This window comes from Lepus europaeus, chromosome 2 (genome assembly GCF_033115175.1).
Source record: "Lepus europaeus isolate LE1 chromosome 2, mLepTim1.pri, whole genome shotgun sequence".
Classification (NCBI taxonomy): Eukaryota; Metazoa; Chordata; class Mammalia; order Lagomorpha; family Leporidae; genus Lepus; species Lepus europaeus.
Genome location: NC_084828.1, coordinates 172,410,505 through 172,436,045, shown reverse-complemented (window position 1 = coordinate 172,436,045; position 25,541 = coordinate 172,410,505). Strand labels below are relative to the sequence as shown.

At 42.0% G+C, this 25,541-nt stretch overlaps 1 pseudogene; it reads right to left on the bottom strand.

The window, feature by feature from the left end:
* The window catches only part of LOC133752247 (elongation factor 1-alpha, somatic form-like), a 101,396-nt pseudogene that overhangs the window by 11,235 nt on the left and 64,620 nt on the right, over positions 1-25,541 (bottom strand).

The following is a 25,541-nucleotide window of genomic DNA, read 5'->3' as shown; positions in this document are numbered from 1 at the left end:
AAATGCCATATGTTTTCCTTGATGTGTGATAACTAATAGAATACCAAAAATATAATGTATAAGACTGAAATTTACGTTCTGAGATTTAATGACTTTTTACAGCCCTTGTCTCTACTGTTGAGGGACAGTGTTTTATTCATATTATTTGTTGAACTCTTTACTAACTGTAGGGTTAATCTTATGAGTATAAAGTAAACTGAAAATAGATTTTTGTAAAAATTAAGAGTGAGAATAGGAGAGGGAGGAGGAGGAAAGGTGGGAGAGTGGACAGGAAGGAGACTAGGGTGAGAAATAACACTATATTTCTAAATCTGTATGTATGAAATACATGGGGCCGGTGCCGTGGCTCACTTGGCTGATCCTCTGCCTTCGGCTTCGGAATCCCATATGGGCGCCAGGTTCTAGTCCCGGTTGATTCTCTTCCAGTCCAGCTCTCTACTGTGGCTCGGGAAGGCAGTGGAGGATGGCTCAAGTGCTTGGGTGCCTGCACCTGCGTGGGGAGACTAGGAAGAAGCACCTGGCTCCTGGCTTCAGATCTGCATAGCTCCGGCTGTAGCGGCCATTTGGGGGGTGAACCTATGGAAGGAAGACCTTTCTCTCTGTCTCTCCCTCTCACTGTCTGTAACTCTACCTGTCAAAAAATAAATAAAAAAAATCTAAAAAAAGAAATACATGAAAATTGTATACCTTATATAAAATTTAAACAAAAGACATCTCCCCATATTTGCATTTTTTACCTATTAAAGACATAAGGACTATATAGGAGACTAAACCCCCTTTTCTCTCTAATTTTAAATTTTTGGTGAAATCAGAATATTGTAGAATCCAAAGTATTTGTTAATGTTGGCAAAAATTCTCAAATTAGAAGTCTCCATATAAAAATACCATACAGGAGTAGCGTTTTTAAAAATTAAGTTATTTTTATCTTATTTGAAAGCAGAGTGAGACAGAGACAGACAGCATGACATTTTCCATCTGCTGGTTTGCTACCTAAATGCCAGAAGCATCAGGGCTGGAATAGGCTCAAGCCAGGAACCTGAAACTCAGTCCAGGTCTCCTGCATGGTGCAGGTACACAACTACCTGAGCTGTCACCTGCTGCTTCCCAGGGTGTCCCTTAGTAGAAAGCTGGAGTCAGAAGTGGAGCCAGACTCAAACCCAGACACCCCAGTACAGGACGAGGGTGTTCCAAGTGACATCCCAACTGCTGTGGCAAAGCTCCACCCTTGGGGTTGTCTTGAGCCAAGAGATAGGTAATGTAACTAATCGCTCACTTCTAGGAAGCTTATATTTAATGTTGAGGCTGATCCTGTGTATTGACATATGAATTAACAAATATGAAACTACAAAAACTTAGCAAAAATGCTGTGAAACTCAACAGAAAATAAAAACAAGACTACTTACCAGTTGAAGAAAACTTGACTAATCAATTTATATTTTTCTTGATAGCAGAAGTTTGTAAGAAAATTTCAGAATGAGTTAGAATTTATGAATCAATTAGAGATGTAAAATTTGCTTTAGAGCTGATAAAATTATCAAACAGCATTTCAGAATGAATTAATGTATTTTATTGAGAAATGTAGCCCTGTTCTTCGACATGCTGCCTGTTCTGTGACCACTCCTGCCCACGTGGCTTCCCCACGTGGTTCTGGCCTGTGGACTCCCACATGTAGCCTTTGTCCTGTCCAGTGCCTGGTATGGATCTCCCAGTATATCTTCCTGACCCCCGCTCTCCCTTAAATAACGCCCTCACATTCCTTTGCATTCCTCTCACTTCCTCAAATAAATTCTGAGCTCTGTCATGTTTCCTGTCTTGTCTAAGTTTAGAATGCTTCTCTAAGCTTGCAACAAGAACCCGAAATATTAATTTTAGTGTAGGCCCCATGATAACATTTGGTGACCATGGAGGGACTAAATATTTGTTTGGTCTGTTTAAAAACTGGCAGCATGGTAGGGGACTTTCCAACAGCCTCACGCTGTTCTGCATCCAGGCCTCTCTTCTCTCTGGTCCCACTTCCCTCAGGAATGTGCTGTATTAGCATTTGCTCAGGTCACACTTCCTCTCAGTGCTCATGGTTTTTGGGAAGAGGCTGTAAAAAATGCAAGGATTGATTTTTTTGGTGCTGCTCCTTTCAATAGTTTGAGGAGAATGTGATGTTAGCATTAATGGAATTTGGGCAGAAAAGTGGGAGAAAGGTTTTAGCAGAGAGCCAGTTTGTGAGAGTTTATCAATATACAGAAGTTTTCACATTGTTTGTGATGTATTTTTAAGGACATTTTACATAGTTTCTGAGGGGAAAAATTAAAACTTTTTTTTTTTTTTAAGTTTCACAGACAGGCTTAAACAGTACCAAAAAAATTTGGTCTGCTTCAGGTTCTTTGGTTTTCAAATCAGGCATGATTTCTTTTTTTAAAGATTTATTTAAATATTTGAAATTCAGAGTTACAGAGAGAGAGAGAGAGAGAGAGAGAGAGAGAGGTCCTCCATCCACTGGTTCACTCCCCGGTTGGCTGCAATGGCTGTGTTACCGGAGAAATTGCAGGGTTCTTGTCTTCGCGCAAGAAAGAATTCAGGCGTGAGACAGAGAGTAGTGGGAGGTAAAATAGCAAGGTTTATTAAGAAGGAACATCTGTAAGGACGGATGGGCACCTCTCCAGACAGGGCCTGAGAGAGAGTGCCCAGTCCCTCAGACTGGGGGAGAGGGGGGGCTGCATGGGTGAGTGGAGAGTACACCCGGCCAGGCCAGACGGGCGGCTCAGCAAAGATGCAGGGAGCTGAGCGCACAGTCCAGTTGAGGCTGGGGGTTTTAAGGAGATGGGTCTTGCTTCCCCACCTCTGCTCCTCTTGGAACAAAGGGCTTTTTGGATGTAAATAGAAAAACTTCTCTTGAAGGTCTGAAACAAAGGACTTTATGGATGCAAATGTTATCAGACCTGAGGAAGGGAGCAGGGTGTTTGAGATGCAGATACTGGGCTGCACCTGGGAGATTGTGGAAGATTTATCAGGCAGGAAGCAGGAGGGGTGAGGGCCTCCACCTGGCAGGTTATCAGGTAGAAGGGGGCAGGGCAGGCAGGATGCGAAATCTGGGCTTCCCCTGAAACATTGTTAGGATGACTTTGAGATGCAGATGCATATAGATGTCTTCTCTTTAGGCCTGTCACACACACACAAGCTCATAACTGACTTCCTACCTAACAGCTGGAGCTGAACTGATCCAAAGCCAGGAGCCAGGAGCTTTTTCCAAGTCTCCTACATAGGAGCAGGGCTCAAGCACTTGGGCCATCTTCTGCTGCTTTCCCAGGCCATAGCAGAGAGCTGGATTGGAAGAGCAGCAGCCGGGACTTGAACTGGTGCACATATGGGATGCTGACACTGTAGGTGGCGGCTTTACCCACTATGCCACAGCACTGGCCAGGCATGCTTTCAATTGGTAATTTTGGACAGGGGAGCAGGTCTCATTGCCTAGAAATGTTAGGTAGGAAGTCAATATGAGCTTATGTGTGTGTGACATAAAGGCCTAAAGAATTGACATCTAGGTCCAGCATATGCATCTCAAAGTCGTCCCCATAACCTTCCAGGGGCAACCCAGTGTCTGCATCCTGCCTGCCCCTCCTACCTGATAACCTGCCAGGAGGGGGTCCCCGCCCCTCCTGCCTGATAATCTTCCAGGTGCAGCCCAGGATCTGCACTTTAAACACGCCCAGCCCCTTCTATGCCATAACCATCCTTCCTCTAAGGTTTCTCTAAGGTGGGGCAGCCAGGCTTCCTCCTGTCTGATAACTTCAGGGGGAAAACTCAGATAGGAGCTTTTCTATTTACATCCAAGAAGTCCTTTGTTCCATGAGGAGCAGAGGTGGGAAGGAAAGGCCCATCCCCTTGAGAACCCCCGGCCTCAACTGAACTGCGCACTCAGCCCTCTGCCTCTCTGCTGAGCCGCCCGCCTGGCCTGCCCAGGTGTACTCTCTCCACTCAACCATGTAACCGCGCTCTCCCCCAGTCTGAGCGACTGGGCGCTCTCTCTCAGGTCCTGTCTGGAGAGGTGCCCGTCTGTTCTTACGATGTCCCTGCCCTAATAAACCTTGCTATTTTACTTTCCACTACTCTCTGTCTCATGCCTGAATTCTTTCTTGCACAAAGCAAGAACCCTGCCATTCACTGGTAACAGAAATATTTTAGCATCAGAAAGGCAGAACTTTAAACTTGGTGGAGTCTCCGTTTCCTGCCATGGAGGGTGGAACTTTTGTCCCAAGATGGCAGCCTCCATTAGAAACCCGAGGTTACCAAGATGGCATTCCCCAGGCAGGACATGGGGTCACCAAGATGGTGGCCCTCATGGGGACTTCCGCCCTTACTGGAAGATGGGCAACAGATTCCACCCCATGATGGCGGCCCCTGTGGCTGTCCACATGCTGCATGCCTAATTATTGGAGTGATGTTTTATTATTTTAGCTTGCTATTTTGGCCTTAATGCTGGCTTATTATTTTAATTTCTTGTGGTTTCACCCTGGTTCAGCTTTAATACCGGTATATTATTTTAATTTGTTATTTTGGCTTCATACTAGTTCAGCTTTAGCACAGGTTTATTCTTTTAGTTTGTTATTTTTGCCCTACACTCATTCCTGGGACTCTATTCCCAGACATTTCAGGCCCTCCCAACATCATCTCAGACGAGGCAGCTTTCTTTTTGCCCTCCTGAGAATTGGTATCCAAGGGGTGGCGTGGCAGTCTAGAATGGCATTTCTCAGACTAAGCAATATTTTAAGCTTCACACTAGGTTAAAAAAAATAAAAGAGGAAAAAAAATTTACACTCCCCTCAGTGGGCTGGGTAAAATAGTGGACCCCCTTTTATGTACAAATGAGCTTCTAAGGTGTAAATATTATACCCAGTGCCATATATCCAAGTCACATGCTTAGGGATAATTTATCTTGCCAAGAACTGTGTCTGTTTTATCTCTTCAGGTCTACAAAGTGATTGTTCAGTTTTATAGTCCTGCATACATCCTTAAAGACTTAGACTTTTAAGTTTGCAGTTTGAACACTTGCCTAGGGGTCCCAAATCCCCTTGAGCTGGATGGCAAAAATGGAATTTTAAGTGTGAAAGTGATCATACATATAGTATGATTAAGTGTTTAGAAAAATAATGGATAGGATTAATGAGGCATGCAAGTTCCAACATGGGAAGCAGTCCATACAGCAGGCTCATCCAGCGCCAGCAGCAGTAAGTGGTGCTCAGTGACCTCAGAATCAGCCTATAAGGTATCTGGTCTGGCTGAAAAGCCCACGGGAGCATTTCAGAAATGGGAAGCCAGGATACTGGTGCAAAAAGTATCCCTACATGAAGGACCTCACTGGGTGAGCCTCCAGTGGAAGGAATGGTCATCAAAGAAGGATGTCCTTTTCTCTATGGAGAAAAGAACTTCTACTTTGTTTATGGCCTTATCTAAATACTGACAGAGTTTGCAGATTCAAAAGGCTTCCACAGCCTAGGCAGCTCATGTCAAGTGTTCAGGTGATCACTGACATCATACATAGGCTGTTAATTGTTAAAATGAACAACAGGAGTCACTGTGTACTAATTTCTCATGCAGGTACTGTATCTTCCAAGAGTTACAGTATTAGAGTTAGTGGAAAAACTTTTTCTCAAAGATTTATTTTCTTTTAAAGTGTTAAGTATAGGGTATTCTTATGTCTCATAAGTTTTAGTTATGTCTAAATGCTTCTGCGAGATTTGTTATCTTCCTTAGGTGTTTCTTTAAAGTTAATTTAGTTTCTCAAATATGGACTCTTGGATCCATATCTCCCTGAATGCTCCTATCTTGCCTGTTTTAAAGTCAAATGGAGAGTACAAAATGGTTAAAGGCCTTAAGGCTAATGAGACAGTTGTTTCAATGCATCCTATTGTGTGCTAAAACTGCCTAGATGATGGTTTCTTATGAATCCCATTAAACCAAGAATCTGGGAAAGCAAGAATACAGAATTTCCCAACAAAAGCTCAGGTTTCTAAACTAGAGGTAGATTACCTAGGATATATCCTAACCCCGAAAAAGCATACTCTTTTGGTCAGGAGAAAGGAAGCTATTCTATGCTATGTATAGGGTAATCACAGATGGAATAAAAGCAGCTAAGACATTTCTAGGAATGGCAGGATTCTGTAAAATATGGATTCCAGGGTTTGGATTAATAGCCAAGCCTTTGTGTGAATCTCTAAAAGGCCCTGACACAAATCTACTTTTCTGGACAGGGGAATTACAGAAGTCATTCCAAAGAATTAAAGAGCTTTTAACAGAAGCCCAAGGATTAGGAATTCCTAACCTGAGTGAGTATGCCAGTCATCCTGTTTATACTAGAGAAACAGGGGGTGCTCTAGGAGTCTGACTCAGAAATTTGGTTCACTTCCCGACCAGTGGCCCATTTTTCTGAACAGCTAGATTCAGTGGCTACAGGGTGGCCTGCGTGCCTAAGGGCTGTTGCTGCTACAGCACTCTTGGTGGAGGAAGCCACCAAGCTGACTTCAGGCCAGCCACGTGAAGGTCAGGCTCCACCAGGTGCAAGAGGTCTTAGAAATTAAAGGGCATCAATGGCTAACAGGAGGGTGTCTCACAAAATATCAGGCTCTATTGTTAGATTTGCCTAAAATAACTCTTAAGGTGTGCTAGGTCCTCAGCCCAGCAATTCTGTTGCCCCTGAGGGCTCTGACTAGTTAACTCATCCTTGTGTAGAAACTGTAGATGGAATCTCCCACCTTTACTCGAACAGTAGCATGTTCACTGAAAAAGGCATTAAAAATGTCTATGCTCAGACTAAATGGCTTTAGAATCTGCACAAGGATAGCTATCACCGCACACCATCTGGGAGTCCATAAAATATGTTATTTCCATCTTAAGAGGCACTCCAAGTGCAACTTGTCTTGTTATGCTGATTGATAAACTTGTATGTTTCAGAACACAGTGACTTCTGAGAGTAATGGTGACCATGCAGGGGACACAGCCAATGGCAATGATTGAGAGTACACCAGATCATGAAACGAATTCATTAGATGAGATAGGAAGAGATTTCTGCACCCAGGACAGCAGGAAGCAGCTATAGAAGATATGATGAGTGTATGTTCTTCAGCATCCCCTTAAAACGAAGGGTCTGGAATCTCTGAAGGGGAGTGATACAGGCAGGCACATGGCATTAGATTCATGAGCTACTGACCATGCCCCCTTGGCCCTACCTGATTTCACATGTATACACCCACCTGCCTATCAGATCACGTGACCACTCCCCCTGTGGGGGTGAATAACAGGCATAGGACACCCAGGCCTGCCCCTGTTTTCCTTCCTGCTGCCTGTTTTGCAGCCACTCCTGCCTGCATGGCTTTGCTGCATGGCTCTGGCCTGTGGACTCCTGCATGTGGCCCCTGACCTGCCCATGGCCTGGATTGGTACTCCCAGTTCATCTTGCTGAACCCCCTCTCCTTTAAATGAAGCCCTCACATTCCTCTGTATTTCTCTCACATTCCCAAATAAATTCTGGGCTTAAAAAATTGTTGTTATAAAGAAAAAATGCATGAAATTAGAGCAAAATGAGTAGAAAAGAGGAGATTAAGGATAACCAAAATGTGAAACAAGACATAGAACTCAGAAAGAAATGGATTATTTATCTCTTATGTTTTTCTTCAACAAGGGACTTTCTGTGTTGCTTTGGGAAATAGGACAATCTAAGATTTTTTTTTTAATGTTGGCAAACATTCTCAAATGAGAAGAACTCATAAAATATGAGTGGTCTTTTAAAAATTAATTTATTAAAATGAACGTATTTATTAAGCTTTTCATTAAATTTTAATAAGTTTTATTAAAATTAATTTTAATTAATTTATTTAAAAGCATAATATCCAACAAAACTTAATGTTATTATGGAAATGTCATATATTTTGCTGTCCCATATAATAGCATCTGATTTCGTGGTTTTTTTTTAAGATTTTATTTATTTATTTGAGAAACACAGTTACAGACAGTGAGAGGGAGAGACAGAGAGAAAGATCTTCCATCTGCTGGTTTACTCCTCGAATGGCTGCAACGGCTGGAACACTGCTGATCTGAAGCCAGGATCCAGGAGCTTCTTCCAGGTCTCCCACATGGGTGCAGGGGCCCAAGGACTTGGGCCATATTCTGCTGCTTTCCCAGGCCATAGCAGAGAGCTGGATTGGAAGTGGAGCAGCCGGGACCAGAACCTGTGTCCATATGGGATGCTGGTGCCACAGGTGGAGGCTTAACCTACTGTGCACAGTGTCATGTGGCTGTTGAGCACTAAACACATGACTTATGTGACTGAACAAGTGAATTCTTAATTTTATTTAATTTAAGTTAAACGTAGAATTACATAGCCACATTTGACTCCTTGTTACTGTGTTGGAAAACACACATCAGGCTAAGAAGGGCTTGTAATGGGACAGCACTGGTTATCTCTCACATAAATAATGAAGAACACTATGCTAACTGTGTAGCCCCATAAAATATTGAGCATGGAGTGAACAAGGAGTCACAATTCCCTTGTAGCTATAGAAAACCCACCTAGCAGACAGGGAGATGGGACCCAGGCATTTGTACTTGACCTGTTTTTTGTGTGCAGTCTCCCAGCAGGAAAAGAGATTTCCATTCAAATGCACTCTAAGCTGTCATTCCAGTGGTCATAGAGAATAAGAATATGGATGATCTTAAGCCAGAGAGGCAGCCCTAAGGGCTGAAGACAGGTGTTCTTAGTTACAGAGAGCCAGCAGTATGTAATTCTAAGATAAGCATTGGCAAAGAAATCTTTATGCTATGGCGTTAGCTTGGGAAGCTAGAGGCAGTTATGTCACTAGGAGCCAGAAGGAGCATGGAGCAAACACTCCCAATAGATGTAGCGTGTCTTGAAGGAAGACGATTTCTCTAGCTGCTCGTGTATGACTACGTACAGCTCCTGAGAGAGAACACCATCCCAATGAGCACCCTGACCTGTCTCTTGTACTTCGGCATAACCGTGCGTGTTAACTTCTATGGATTTATTCTAAAGTGACTCGGATGTTCTGAAGAAATCTTTCATCAACTTGGGTCACAAATAAGTAATTACACATCCGTGGTATTATTGTATATAGATTTCTGAAATAGATGGTTTTCCCCTGACGATTAAAATCACGCATTTTGTATTCACAGGAGACAAAACTGTGTGAGCTGCCTATTAGGCATGTTCAGAATTAGAGAGATGTATTCTGACTAGGTGTTAACGTTTGTTACATTTGCATAATCCTGGTGTTTTCTGAGCTGGCTGTGCCTGTGTTGTCATCAAACATACATGATCATAGGCAGACCTACAGAAAGCAGCTCAAGCATAATATGCTATTAATATTTTAAAAAGCAACAAGCAGCAACCAAATCCCTTGTCAGATAAAGGAGGTGTTGACATGCACTGTGATGCTAACCATATTAGGAAGCTTTTCCCAGGCCTCACGAACAGCTTTTACGTATCAGTAATATTTCTGTTGTCATTTGTGCTAAGGTGACTTCCTTCTGCCTCCACATTTACCTGGCAAACAACTGAAATTCTTCTTCCCCAAATTCGTTGTTTTGGACCATATTTTGCAAAGTTTTTGAATCATTATTTCATCCTTACACCAATGAATTCTGGGTACACATGAAAGTACTTCAAAAAATTGTAGAAAAATTGAATTAGAAATCAGCATATGAAAGGATTATTTGTACCTCCATATTTATTGCAGCTCAATTCGCAATAGCTAAGATATAGAACCAACCCAGATGTCCATTAACTGATCACTGGATAAAGAAAACGTGGTACATATACACTATGCAATACAACTCAGCTGTTAAAAAAAGAATGAAATCCTGTGTTTCGCAAAAAATTGGATGCAACAAGAAACCACTATACTTAGTTAAATAAGCCAGTCCAAAAAGACAGATATCATATGTTTTCCCTGATCTGTGGTAACTAATAGAGTATAAAAAATGTAATGTATATGAGTGAAGTTGATTTGATTATTGTTTACAATATGGTTGAGGAATAGTGTTTTTCTTCTCGCTATTTGTTGGATTCTTTATTTAGTATAGGGTTAAGCTTATGGTTGGCTATTTGTTGGATTCTTTATTTAGTATAGGGTTAAGCTTATGGTTGGCTATTTGTTGGATTCTTTATTTAGTATAGGGTTAAGCTTATGGTTGGCTATTTGTTGGATTCTTTATTTAGTAGAGGGTTAAGCTTATGGTTGGCTATTTGTTGGATTCTTTATTTAGTATAGGGTTAAGCTTATGGTTGGCTATTTGTTGGATTCTTTATTTAGTAGAGGGTTAAGCTTATGGTTGCAAAATAAACTGAAAGTATGTCATTGTAAAAATTAAAAGAAAGAAAAAAAAGGGAATTAGGAGAGAAGGTGGGAGCATGGGCAGGGGGGAGGGTAGGGTAGGAAGTATCACTCTGCTCCTAAATCTGTATATATGAAATGCATGGAATTTGTTCACCTTTTATAAATAAAAATTATTTTTAAAAATGAGGGGAAAAAGAAAAAAGAAAATATAATTAAAAGACAAATAACTAAAAACAAAACTGAAACAAGAAATAGGGGCTGGTGTTGGGGCACAAGCCGTCGTCTGCAATGTCAGCATCCAATACCAGTCCCGGCCGTTCTGCATCTCAGCCAGCTTCCTGCTGATGTGTCTGGGAGGGCAGCAGAGTGTGCTCCAAGGACTTGTATCTCCTTGAGCCCCTGCCACTCATGTGGGAGACCTGGATGGAATCCTGTGCTCTTTGCTTTGGCCTGAATCAGCTGTAACTGTTACACTCATTTTGGGGGAGTGAACTATCAGATGGAAGACCTCTCTCTCTTTGTTTCTCTCACTCACTATGCTTATCTAATAAATAAGTAAGTAAATCAATAAATCTTTTTTTTTTAAAAAGATACCTGTATTTCATATCATAGTTCTTGAATTCAATACCCTTCTTAAATTCCTGACTCAAGTTTGTTTTTGGCTAAATATTTATTTATTTATTTGAAAGAGAGAGTGAGAGAGATGGTTCTTTCATCCACTGGTCCACTTCCCAAATAGCCATAACAGCCAGGGCTGGGAGAGGCAGAAGCCAGGAGCCAGTGACCCCATACAGGTCACCCACAAGAGTGGCAGGAGCTCAAGCACTTGGGCTATCATCTGCTGCCGTCACAGGTACATTACCGGGATACAGAGTAAGGAGTAGAGCAGCTAGGATTCAAACTGGCGCTCTGATATGTGATGTTGGGGTGGCAAGTGGCTTCTTAATCTGCTGTACCACAATGTGGGTACCCTTCACTCCAGCTTTCTGCTAATACAGATCCTTGGAGGCAGCAGTGGCTCCTCAGGTCGGTGGGTTCCTGCCACTCACGTGAGAGAGCTTGAGTTACCAGCTCCTGACTTCAGCCCCGTAGTCATTGTGGGCATTCAGAGAGTGAATCCACACAGGAGATTCTCCTCTTGCGTGCTCTCTCTCTATCTCCTTCCCTAATAAATAAATAAAAATAGAAAAAATCAGGTATAGGAATCTATATCTAAACTAGCTTAAGGAAGTATTAAGAATAAATATCCTTAATTATTTGATGTTTAATGGTTGCACTTATTCCTGTCTACTGCATTTCATCCATTCCATTCCATTTCTTTAAAACATGTTATTGGAAAATTCACTGTTAGTTGATAACTTGGAATAATTCACTGTTGATAACTTGCAATGAAAAAATTATTGACCTTATTCTTCATGGAGCATGGTTCTCACATCTCCATGCATATTAAGCTATATTCAGTGGGGCAAGGAAGAAGATTGTGTTTTCAAACTAGGACACAAACAAAAACCTGAGCATCCAAATATTGTAATGCCTTCTCTGTGCTTGCACATGTGTTGGCATGCTGATTGTTTCTTTTTGGCACTCAGATTGCCCTTCGGACTGTGCTGTACAGGCAATAGCGAACTCCTCTCGGTGACAATTCTGAGTTCCTTCTTTCTCTAGAAAGCTACTTAAACAAGTAGCACCGTGCTGAGTTGATGGACTGTGAGCCCGTCCAATCAGAACTTGCCTGGCCAAAGCTTCTGTGTCTCAGTTTCCTTCTACCTAATCCATACAAACATTCCAAGGCCCCTGATCAGGGAGTCTGGTTTGAGCATAACTTGTGGCTTCACTGTCTTGATAACCTTTTTCTCCGCGAGACAGTGGCTTCAGAGATTTGTCTTCTGATGTGCATGGGCACATGGAATCATTTTTGGTTGCTGTAGCGTCTGGAGTCAATGTGAATGCTCATTCTCTCTCCATCCAGGTAGGAGAAATCGTTTGACAATTGTTTGAGGATGTGATCTTTAGTAACAAGGATTTGTCATTCTGATTCATGCTCACTGGTTGGGAGTGATGAGATGTAAGAGGCTGACTGAATGGTGTGATGACAGAACGTCTTACCCACTCAGGGACAGAGTAGCAGCGATTTTCTTAATGGTTTGATTCAGTCAGTTACTTAGGTCCCTTGTGTTTCTTTGTTTCACATGCATTTTCTAGAATATACATATATCAGTTAAAAAAACAGAATACATTACATCAAGCCAAAACATATGGACAATTAATTCCGAAATAAAACTCAATATTAGACAATGATTGGACAATGGGGCTTGATGCTAAATTAGGAGAAGATCCATTAGTTAAGAGAACAGATAATTATCTTGAGTTCTAATTTTTTCCTTATTAATGATGTTGAAGAGGGAAGAAGTGATCTTCAACAGGGCTTCCTCCTATTAATTCTTCAATATAGCTTGAGGATGAAGAGGTCCTATTTTGAGGCTGGGGCTCTAGTGTAGTGGATTTAGCCTTTGCCTGCAGCACTGGCATCCCACAGAGGCGCTGGTTCATGTCCCAGCTACTCATTTTCCAGTCCAGCTCTCTGCTTATGGTGTGGGAAAACAGTAGAAGATGGCTCGAGTGATTGGGCTCCTGTACCCACATTGGAGACTTGACAGAAGCTCCTGGCTCCTGGCTTCAGATTGACCCAGCTCCAGCCATTGCAGCCATTTGGGGAGTGAACCAGAGGATGGAAGAGCTCTTTCTCTCTGTCTCTCCCTCCCTGTCTATAACTCTGTCTCTCAAATAAATAAATAAATCTTTAAAAAGGAATTCCTACTGATTTTATATCTGTTGTTTCTCACAAACTCATCTACTATAACTACTTAACACCTTCTCTGGGGTAAGACCGGGGAAATGGAGGGGCAGAAAGCTCTAGGAATCTGTCTCTCATGGTGGGCATTTGGGTTAGTGGTTGTGATGCCTACATCCCATGTCAGAGTTCCCGGGTTCCATTTCTGGAATAGAAAGTCTAAAGCAGATGGCAGGAGGCAACGGTAACGGCTGAGACGGTTGGGCTCCTGTCAGTCTACAGGAGACCTGGATTGAGCTCCTGGCCCCAGCTTCAGTCTAGGCCATTGCAGGAATCTGGGGAGTGCAGCAGTGTATGGGAGCTCTCTGTCTCTCTCCAAGTCTGCCCTCACTGTCTGTCTCTTTGCTGCTCAAATAAATAAATAAATACAAATTTAGGGACAGATGTCTGGCAGACTAGTTAACTTGCCTTTTCAGGTGCCTACATCTCATATTGGAGTGGCTGGGTTGAGTCCCAGTTGCACTCCCAATTCCTCTCCCAGTTCCAGCTTTCTGATAATGTGTGCCCTGAGAGCCAGAGGTGATGGTTCAAGCAGTTGGGTCCCTTCCTCCCATACAGGAGACCTGGATTGAATCCTGGCCCAGCCGTAGCTGTTGTGAACATTTGGAGAATGAATCACAGCTCTCTGTGTCTCTTGCCTTTCAAATAAATAAATACAAATGTCTAAAAATTTTAAAAAGCTAATATTTACATTTACAGAAAAATTGTAGTGGCAGAAACTATCTTTTTAAAAATATTATTTCTTTATTTGAAAGAGAGAGAGAGAGAGAGAGAGGGAGAGAGAAAGAGAGAGAGAGAGATCTTCCATCCTCTGTTTCACTCACCAAATGGCCACAGTGGCCCTGATGTCCCTCAGAAACTATAGTTACCCTGCATGTCTGCAAGTTTGATCCAACCAACTACAAACCGCAGATATTTTTAAAAATTGTGTCTGTTCCAAACAACTTTTTTTTTCTTGTATTTGTCTCCCAAACTATACAATTTAACAGCTCTTCACATATAATTTACATTGCATTAGGCATGACATTAATTTAGAGCTGAAGTAAAGCAGAAGGAGAATTTGTACAGATTATACACAAATATTTTGTTGTTTTATGAAGGACTTGAGCACCCATAGGTGGTATCTGTGGGGATGCTGGAACCTCCGCACGTATTGAGGTGCAGCTGAATTGTGGAAATCTGGGGTCTGTTTGAAAACCTGAAGCTTCCAAGGTCAAGAGCAATGCCAGTAACTTACATCTAATTTTAAGAATTCCAGTCTTTATTGTGTAGTGGCTCCTTACACAGCAGCCCTGAGGCCAGCCAGTCATGTCCTTTCCTCGTGCCGTTCCCTGCAACAACGCTGGGCAGGAAGGAGCTTGTCCTCCTGTTACTGGACTTCTGGTTCTGATTGCTGATTGTTGCTTCCCATCGCGCAGCTTCACGCAGAGGCCAGCAGCCACTGCTGCACCACCTCAGATGCTACAGCATCTTCCAGGGAATTCATAGGAATGGCTCTTTTGGGTTGTTGCTTTATTTCCTTTTCCCCCTCTGGGAGCTAGCCATTTAAGGATTAAGATGTTCAAATGCAAGCACATGTATGCAATTATTTATGCCTGGTCAGGGACAACATGGACTCGTTGAAGTTTTGGAGATCGTAAGCTTCTGACACAGGCTGGCCCTTAGCACAGAGGACTGTTTCAACAATAAAGAGATAGTACCTCTGGGGAAGGGAGTAATCCAGTTTCAAAGTTGGACACTTGAGTAGAGCCAAATGTTTGGATTTTAATTTAAAAATCAAAACACACATACAGAAACCAAATGGACAGTCCCAGCCAAAGGAATAAAATATATCAATGGGAATGATTTCCAAGTAAGTCTGACGTTGTACATAATATACAAAGACTTTACATGTTTATGTATTAGTTGTATTTGAAGGACAGAGAGACAGAGAGGAGAGACAAAGAGAAATCTCCCATCCACTGAAAGCTCATTTCTTTTTTACTGCTGAATAATATTCTGTTTTGTGGATGAGCCAGTTCATGAAGCAACAAATCCACTGAAGAACATCATGATTGCTTCCAGTGTTTGATTAGGAACAATGCTATTATAAACACTCACGGGCAGGCTCTTGCACGAACATATGTTTTCAAAATAATTATGTAAATATGTGAGAGCGGGATTGCTGAATCACAGCGTAAGACTGTTTAGCTTTGTGAACATTGCCAAACTGCCTTCCAAAGTAGCTGTTCCATTTTGCACTCAGACCATTAATAGAATTCCGTTACTCCACAGGCTCTCCAACATTTGTTGTCAATTTTTTTGGTTTAACTTTAGCCATTCAGATGGCTAATGGTGGTAGTATCTCATCATTATTTTAATTTTCAACTCGTTGATAGTAAACAATGATGAACATTTTTTCATGTGATTAATTGCCATTTTTGATTATGTATCTTTTTTGTTTATTTTGCTGATTTAAAAATTCTGTTTTTTTTTTTCTTACTGATGAGTTCTAAGACATCTTTGTGTATTTTGAATACAGGTCCATTGTCAGATATGTTTTGCAAATACTTTTCTCCAAGAAGTTTCTTTCACAGAGCAAAAGGAACATACTTTTAGTATACTCCTACTTACCAATTTTTTCTTTCATGGATCATGCTTTTGGTGTTGTATCTCAAAACTTATTATTAAACTCAAGATCTATAGATTAGAATAGATTTTTCTCCTGTGTTTTTTTTCTACAAGTTTTATGACTTTTACTTTTTAAAATTTAGATCTAAGACCTATTTGTAGTTGATTTTTGTTTAGTGAATGAAGTCTGTATCTAGATTCATTTTTTTTTCCTGCATAGAGATATCCAGTTTCCTAATCTATTGAACCGACTTTGCTCCTTTATTAAAGATCAGTTGACTCAGTCTCTGTGTGTCTGTTTCAGGACTATATGCCCTGCTCCACTGTTCCAGCTGTTGATTCTTTAGGCAGCACCATGCTGTGTTGGTCATTGAACCTTTGCAGTAATTCTAAAGTCAGATAGCGTTAGTACTCCAGCTTTGTTGTTGCTTTTCTTCAGCATTGTGTTAGCGATTCTGGGTCTTTGCTTTTCCACATAAATGTTTGGATCACTTTATTGATATCTACCAAACAATTTTCAGGAATTTTGATTGGGATTATCTTGGATATATAAATCAAATTGAAACAATGATACCTTAATACTATTGAGTCTTCCAACACAATACCATAAAAATTCCCTTCATTTATACAGATTGTTTTAGTCCATGTAACCTGCTGAAAAAAAAATGCCTTAGAGGGGGTAATTAATAAATAACAGAAATTCATCGCTCACACTTCTGGTGGCTGCAAAGTCCAAGATCAAGGTGCCCATAGATTCAGGGCTCTGTGCTTCATAAATGGCAGCTTCCCTCTGTGCCCTAACATGGAAGAAGGAATAAGAGGGCTCCCTCAACCCTCTGCTTTGAGAGCAGAGACCCCATCCAGAGGAGTTACACCCTCAGGACTTACGTACCTCCAAAGGTCCCACCTCTTAACACCGTCACAATGAAGGTTAATTCCCATACGGCTTTTGGGAGGACACATTCAGACACAACATATTTTCCTTGAGTTTCTGATTTTATGAATATACAACCTGCCTTTATTTCATTATATTGATGTTTGTGGGGGTTATTCCAGGCAAAGGCTACAAAAGTAAATAAGCAGTTAAGTGTAAATGTTAGGAGATTGCTAGGGTGGGCATTGTGGTGCAACAAATTAAGCTGCCATTCAGGACTCTCAAATCCAATGTCAGAGTGCCTGGGCTAGAGGCCTGACTCCTCTTTTCCAATCCAACTTCCTGATAATTCACCTTGAAGGCAGCAGAGGATAGCCCAAGTACTCAGTTTCCTATGACCAGTGTTGGAGACTTGGATGGAATTCCAGACTTTTGGTTTAGGTCAGTCCAGCCCTGGCTCTTGTGGGCATTTGGAGAGTGAATAAATGAATTGAAGATTCTCTCTCTCTCTCTCTCTCTCTCTCTTTCTGTGTGTGTATGTGTGTGTGTGTCTTTCTCTGGCTCTTCTTTCTCTGTCATTCTATCTTTCAAATAAATAAATAAAACAAACAACAAAAAAAAGTTAGGATGTGGGGAAGAAGAAAATGTCCTGTAATTCTGCAATCAATTCTCAGTGTTTGGTCTGAATCCCTGGGCTGTGACTCACAACAGTTTCTCTGAATTTTCTCTCCTTTAGGTGAGATAGGCAAGCTAGAGGGAGTTGGCATTGGACCATTTCTTTTCCCTTCAATCAGATAAGACTCTTATAAGGTCATTTCCATTAGGGGGCTGACTTTGTTAAGAACACTTGAGGAGTATTTAAAGTGGCTGCTTTCCTACTGCATCTGCTGGTAAAACAAAGATTTTCTTGGCTTTTTCCACTATAAGAAGGTAGATGACTCTGGAGGTAAAACCCACTGGCATGTGTGCTTCCTTATAAAGTAGTCTCTAGGAGTTCTAATCCTCTCTGTCTCTAGTGAGTTATCAGTGTCAGCCTACCACTCTGCTGGCTACTGCATCCAGTTGGCTCATCTGGGTTGCAAGTCTCCATATTTATCGGCATCTATCACTTTTGGGAGAGTAATGGGCCTCATGACCTCAGTTCTCCAATGGTTCTAAGAGAAGTCATTGATGCTTAATTTACTTAGCTTTTTCAAGGGCAGAAATGCAAACGTCTAAGCTGCTTACATGGCATAGGTAAAGCCTGAAGACTAGTTTCATTTATAAGGAGCTATTTAATATAAAACACAGTGGTTTAGTTACTGCTTGGGAAATCCACATCTGATTTCATAGAGCCTGAGTTTGAGTCTAGACTCTGCATCTGATTGCAGATTCCTGCTAGTGTGCAGCCCAGGGTGCAGCAATGATGGTTTACATATGCACATTTCTGCCACCCGTGGGAGACCCGGATGGGGTTCAGGGCTCCTGGCTTCCACCTTGCCCAGCCCCAGCTGTTTTGGGCGTTTGAAGACTGAACCAGAGAAAGATTGCTTCTGTCTGTCTGTCTCTGTCTTTCTTAAAATAAAATGAAAACAACTAAATGAAATTTTTTAAAAACAAAAATAAGTAAATTAATTTTAAAATTTTACTGTGGGGCCGGCACTGTGGTGCAGTGGGTTAACGCCCTGGCCTGAAGCGCTGGCATCGCATATGGGCGCCGGTTCGAGACCTGGCTGTTCCACTTCCAATCCAGCTCTCTGCTATGGCCTGAAAGCAGAAGATGGCCCAAGTCTTTGGGCCCCTTTACCGATGTGGGAGACCCATCAGAAACACCTGGCTTCGGATCGGAACAGCTCTGGCCATTGCGGCCAATTGGGGAGTGAACCATCGGATAGAAGACCTCTCACTCTCTCTGCCTTTCCTCTCTCTGTGTAACTCTGACTTTCAAATAAATAAATAAATATTTTAAAAAGTTTACTGTGTAGATTTTCTAGATAACATTCCATCCATTTGGATAAAATTTTCTAGAAATTATGTGTTTAATATAAATTTAAAAATTTGTTGGCATAAGGCTTTTATTAATATCTTTGATTATTTTTTATTTATTTATTTATTTATTTTTTTTTTTTTTACAGGCAGAGTGGACAGTGAGAGAGAGAGAGAGAGAGAGAGAGAGAAAGGTCTTCCTTTTTGCCATTGGTTCACCCCACAATGGCCGCTGCGGCTGGCGCACCGCACTGATCCGAAGCCAGGAACCAGTTGCTTCTCCTGGTCTCCCACGTGGGTGCAGGGCCCAAGGAGTTGGGCCATCCTCCACTGCACTCCCGGGCCACAGCAGAGAGCTGGCCTGGAAGAGGGGCAACCGGGATAGAATCCGGCGCCCCGACCGGGACTAGAACCCAGTGTGCCAGTGCCGCAAGGCGAAGGATTAGCCTGTTGAGCCTCAGGGCCGGCCATCTTTGATTATTTTTATTGTGTATAGTCTTGATAGTAATCTCTTCTATCATTCCATATGTTGGTAATTTCTTTTTTTGGTTTTTATTTCCTTAAATATTTAGTCATCAATTTTATTATCTTTCTAAAGCATTTAGTTATACTTTATAATTCAGCTGAATAACTTCAACCATTTTCTGCCATATGTCTGATTATATTTTAGTAGCAATTTTGAATTCCTCATCTGCTAATTATAATCTTTCTGTTATCTGTAAATCTTTTTCTATTTTTGTTTCCTTCCTCCTGATTATGGGTCACGTTGTCCAGTTCTTTCTATGTGTAATAGTTATTGATTGTATGCCTGGCATCCTCTCTGTTACATTGTTGCATCTGTTTTCTTTTCAAGAATATTGGGTTTCATTCTGGAAGACATCGATTTGCTAATGACTTCACTTGACATTGTCAAGACTCAGCTTGAGATTTTATTAGAGCAAATCTAAAGTCTTTTTTATTATTAACTTTTCTTTATTTGAGAAGCAGAGAGAGGTAGTGTTCCTATCCTGTGGTTCACTCCCCCAGATGTCCACCAGACCCCATTGGCAGGGCAAGATCTGAAGACAGCAGCCAAGAATTCTACCCAGGTCTCCCTTGTGGGTAAGAAGAATCCCATTACTAGTGCCAGTACCACTGCTTTCCAAGGATTGCATTAGCAGGAGGCTAGAATCAGGGGTTGAAGCCGGGCTCTGAACTGGTGTCTCAATCACTAACCCCATTATTATTCTTGGACCAGAATGACTTTATTGTTAGTGTGGATTTTTTATGGTCTTAAGGGTATTTAATTAGGTCTCTCTTCTATACCTCATTGTAACTCCAAGGTTTGTGGCCATGTGTGTATCTTCTGGAAGCTGTGCTTAGGCACACACCACCCTCAATAGTCCTTCTCTGACAGACACCCCAGAATACTGCCTTACGCATGTATAAATAAACGATCCCTGAACAGGGACTAATGCTGTGCAGTGATAGGTAAAGCTTCAGCCTGTGATGCTGACAGCCCATGTGGGCGCCTGTTCGAGACCTGGATGCTCCACTTTTTTTTTTTTACAGGCAGAATTAGACAGTGAGAGAGAGACAGAGAGAAAGGTCTTCTTTCTGTTGGTTCACTCCCCAAATGGCCGCTATGGCCTGCGCTGTGCCGATCTGAAGCCAGGAGCCAAGTGCTTCCTCCCGGTCTCCCATGCGGAAGCAGGGCCCAAGCACTTGGGCCATCCTCCACTGCCTTCCTGGGCCACAGCAGAGAGCTGGACTGAAAGAGGAGCAACCGGGACAGAGTCTGGTGCCCCATCCGGGACTAGAACCCGGGGTACCGGCGCCGCAGGTAGAGGATTATCCAAGTAAGCAGCAGCACCAGCCAAGGATGCTCCACTTTTGATCCAACTCTCGCTAATGCACCTGGTAAAGCAGGCGAAGATGGCCCAAGTACTTGTGCCCCTGCACCCATGTGGGAGACCCAGAAGAAGCTCCTAGCTCGTGGTTTTGGCATTGCTCAACTTTGGCCATTGCAGCCATCTGAGGACTGAAACAGCAGATGGAAGTTTCTCTCTCTCTCTCTCTCTCTCTCTCTCAGACTCTTCCTCTCTCTGTGTAACTTTGACTTTCAAATAAATAAATAAATCTTAAGGAAAATAGTTGTCCGACAGTACAGGGAATCCCTTAGCAGACTATAGGCTTTTTCTCTGGATCTCTCTTTATCTTGTATCTCCTATCAGAAACTTCTACCACTATTTCCTCCCTTAACTAATCTCAATTCAGTCTATTAGTGAGCCTACTGCTTTCTGTTTAGAGGTCATGTCCCCATGCTGATATTTGAAAAGTTGTCCCAAAAGGAAACTGTTGTAAAAAAAAAAAAAAAAAAAAAAAAAAAAAAAAAAAAGGAAACAGTCGTTGGGATTCATCTGTCTCCCTGATCCCATAGACCTGAGGTCTTTATGTTCTTTGTCCTCCAAATCTTCAGATGCAACCCACATTTGGTGCATTTGAGAATTATTTACAGTGTTAACAGGTCAGGTAAGTCCATCAATTCACCATGATCAGAATCAGAACGACAAACTTGTATTTTCTTTTTAAAAAAAAACTTGGGGTGGGTGCTTGCCTTGGTGGCTAAGATGCCATTTAGGTTGCTCACATACCGTATCAGGGTGTCTGGGTTCGGGTCCAGGGAGGCGATTGATGGCAGCTCAAGTATTTCAGCCTCTGCCACCCACATGAGAGACCCAGATGGAGCTCTTGGTTCCTGGCTTTGACATGGCTGACATGGCCCAGATCCAGCTTTGCAAGCATTCGGGGAGTAAATCAGTGGATGGGACCTCTCTCTCTCTCTATCTCTCTCCCTCCCGTTTTAAAATAAATGAAGTAACTGTATTTACTTATTTGAAAGGCAGAGTGACAGAGAGAGGAGAGAGAGAGAAGGGCAGAGATAAAGAGATCTTCCATCCGTGGGTTCACTCCCCAAACGACCACAAGTGAGTCTGAGTCAAGCTGAAGCTAGAAGAGAACTTCTGGGTCTCCCATGTGGGTGGGGCCGTCCTCCACTGCTTTCCCAGGCACATCAGCAGGGAGCTGGATGGGAAGTGGAGCAGCCGGGACTCGAACTGGTTCTCCAGCATGGGATGGGGGCATTGCAGGTGGCAGTTTAATCTGTTGTGGCACGATGGAAACCACAAAATAATTTTTGAAAGACATAATTTTACATAACTTAATCCTAATCAGGTTCTTAAATATGTTTTCATTTCAAAATGTTCCTGATTTTAGAATTGCCATTTAGATATTTATTTTTATACGTATAGTGTGTTAGGATGTCATCTCATATTTTTCCATATGGAAAATTAATTATTTGCACACCGTGAATCCAGAGTCTAGCTTTTACCCATCCTCTCCCACCCTGTGCTATCACTGTGTATCTAGCCAGAGGAAGGCAGATTCAGGCTTTCCAAATATAGGTGTTAGGAAAGGAGAAATTCAATTGAATAAATATCAAATGCCGCTAATATATTAGTCTTACAGCTTCATAAAAAAGAACAAAAATGAATGGAAAATGAGGATATTTATCTCCTGCAATTTAATAAATGTAGGCATGATCCAAAGAATGTCACAGTTAGCATTTCATTTCCTCTGGGCTTTTGCAGCAGTGCTTAATTGCAGATGGTGACCTTCTGGATAAGACACTGTTTACAAGTGTTAAATTTCAAGTAGGAATCTTCCCTGAATTTCTATAATATGTCTCTAGGGAGCAATGTATAAACCCAGGAGGAGATATATAAATCAAGAAAACACAGACACTTCTGTGTTACCAGATTGCTCACCTATATATTCCCAAGGTTGTAACTAGATTTGAAATTCAAATTGTATGATAATAAGAATTTAGTTATCAGCAAATGATATCTGTAAAATTTTATTTTAAAAGCTATTTTAGAAATAATGAATAGGAATATAATACTTTGGTCTACTAATGAGCATTAGGTTTTTTGAATTAGTCTTGATAGAAGAGTACTTATTTATATACTACATACCCTAAATGAAAATAGTCCTTTGGCTTAGCCAATCACAATCCATTGGGATCCAACATGGAATTTGTTTGCCTTGTTTCTGGAACGGTGGATTATATACCTATCCACAATTTGTTCCATGAAGACTTGGAATGTGTTCCAAATATGTTGACTTTTGTATCAAAAGTCACACTTTATTATTTCCAGAAATTTTGACAGTAGCTAGAAGTTATACAGTGAGAGGGAGGGGTTATCTCATCCTCTTCATGATCGTCGATGTCCAGGTCTCTAACACTTTCTCTGGAATATAAAGAATCAAGTCCTGGGATGTCATTGTGGCACGGCAGGCTAAGCCACTGCCTGTGATGTCAGCATCAAATATGAGCTCTGGTTCAAGTCCCAGATGATCCATTTCCTAGCAAGCTCCATGCTAATGGAAAAGTAGCAGAGCATGGATCAAATGTTTGGGCTGTTGCATCCAAATGGCAGACTTGAATGAAACTCTGGCTTCTAGATTTTGCCTGGCCCTGGCTATTATAGCCATATGGGAAGTGAACCAATGGATGAAAGGTTATGGGTATCTTCCTTGACCCCCCGCACCCATGCCTTCCTTGTAACTCTGCCTTTAGGATAAATAAATTAGGGCTGGTATCGTGGCATAATGGATAAGCTGCCATCTGCAAAGCCAGCATTCCTTATGGGTGCCAGTTTGTGTCCCTGCTGCCTCATTTCTTTTTTTTTTTTAAGATTTATGTATTTATTTGAAAGTCAGAGTTACACAGAGAGAGGAGAGGAAGAGAGAGAGAAAGAGAGAGAGAGAGTCTTCCATCTGCTGGTTCACTCCCCAATTGGCTGAAATGGCTAGAGCTGTGCCAATGCAAAGCCAGGAGCCAGGAGCTTCTTCTGGGTCTCCCACATGGGTGCAGGGACCCAGGGACTTGGGCCATCCTCTACCGCTCTCCCAGGCCATAGCTGAGAGCTGTATCAGAAGTGGAGCAGCTGGGACTTGAACCGGCATCCATATGGGATGCCAGCACTGCTGGCAGTGGCTTTACCCACTACACCACACTGCCAGACCCTTGCTGCTCCATTTATGATCCAGTCCCTTCTAATGTCCTGAAGAAGTACTAGAAGGTGACCTAAGTGCTTGAGTACCTGCCACCCACTGAGAGACCCAGAAGAAGCTCCTGGCTCCTGGCTTTGACTTGGCCCAGCCTGGCAGTTGAGGTCATCTTCGGAGTGACCAGTGGATGGAAGATCTGTCTCTCCCTCTCTCTCTATCACTCTCCCTTTCAAAGTAAATAAGTAAACCTTACATAAAATAAAATAAATAATTCGTTTAAAAATTCATGTGGTATCCTTGCTATCCATTTATGTCCATAGTCATCCTGAGCATAACAACAGATGAAAAATTGAGTTACAAGAGAAGTGGAAATACTGGTGCCACCTAGAGAGGAACACCTTTCTAAAAAAAAAAAAAAAAGATTTATTTTATTTGAAAGAGATGGGGTGGGGGGAGAGGGAGAGAGAGAGAGAATCTTCCAACTGGGTGCAGGCTGAAGGCAGGAGCCAGGAACTCCATCCAGGTCTCCCATGTAGGTGGCAGGGACCCCTTTACATAGGCCATCTTCAGCTGCCTTCTCAGAAACATGATCAGGGAACTGGATCAGAACCAGAGCAGTCTGGACTCCAAGGGGCACTCTGATAGCGGATGCTGATGTCACAAGCGGCAGCCTAACGCGTGTGTCACAATTCCCCCCAAGAGGACGGCTTTTCTGAGATACAAAGTTTGCTTCTGGTTATAGGGCATATGCCTTCTAGCAAAGGTAGTGGAAACATTACAGAAAGGAGGTAGGATTTCAGAAACGGGCTATGAGCACAGAGGATTAAACTGTCCAGCTGTCTCACCCCTGACCACTGCCACCTTGCCTCTTCCTACCCAGCTGTACCGCACCTCAGTTTAGAGCCCAGCTCACTGGAACAGGGCTAGAAGAAGCTACAATGGGTGCTTGTGCTGCTTTCACAGCAGAGGACGGTCTGCAGAAGTCTGTGTGTGCACCTGAACCTAGATTCATCTTTTGTAGTTTACCTTCCTTACCCTCAACGAGAGGATCAAGGTTAACAACCAGTGTATAAGAAGCCCAAGCACGTTTTCTGGGTTTTAAATCTCTGGCTTAGTTAAATGAAAACCATTTGTTGTTTCCAGTAGTAACAGAAAACACTTCCTGAAAAACAGGGATGCACAGTATTTGTCATAGCACTTACTAATCCTGGATGTGATATCCCTGAGAGAGAGAGAGAGAGAGTGTGTGTGTGTGTGTGTGTGTATATATACACACTGGCAAAAATGGAAGGTTTTAGGACTGCCCAGGAGCTTGAGAAAAAACAAGAACCAGAAGTGGAATATCTTCCTCCTTTAGTAAGGCCACAGCATCCATGACTTCTTACTTTTAATAATGTTATTTAAGTTATACAAGTTTCATGTACTTCATATATACAGATTTAGGAACATAGCAATACTTCCCCCACTCCTAACTTCCCTCCCACCCACACTCCCAGTCTTCTTCCTCCTCCCTCTCACATTCCCACTCTTAATTTTTACAAAGATCTGTTTTCAGTTTGCTTAATGATCATGTAGTTAACTCTACACTAAGTAAAGAAGTTCAACAAACAGTATGAAGAATTTATTTTGTTATTTTAACCAGAGACTTCTTAATTTGTTCTCAGCAAAGAAAGAAAGTTTCTTGTTTTCTTAGGTTTATTTACTGGGGTAAGTAAATCCAGTGGAACAAATTCAAGAAGCATTTGGGAGCCAGTTCAAAAGCGCAGCTGAATATAAGGATCTACTCTTTTATCTACCTGAGGTCAATGACCTCCCCTGATAAAAGAAGAATGGTCTCATATTTTGAGGG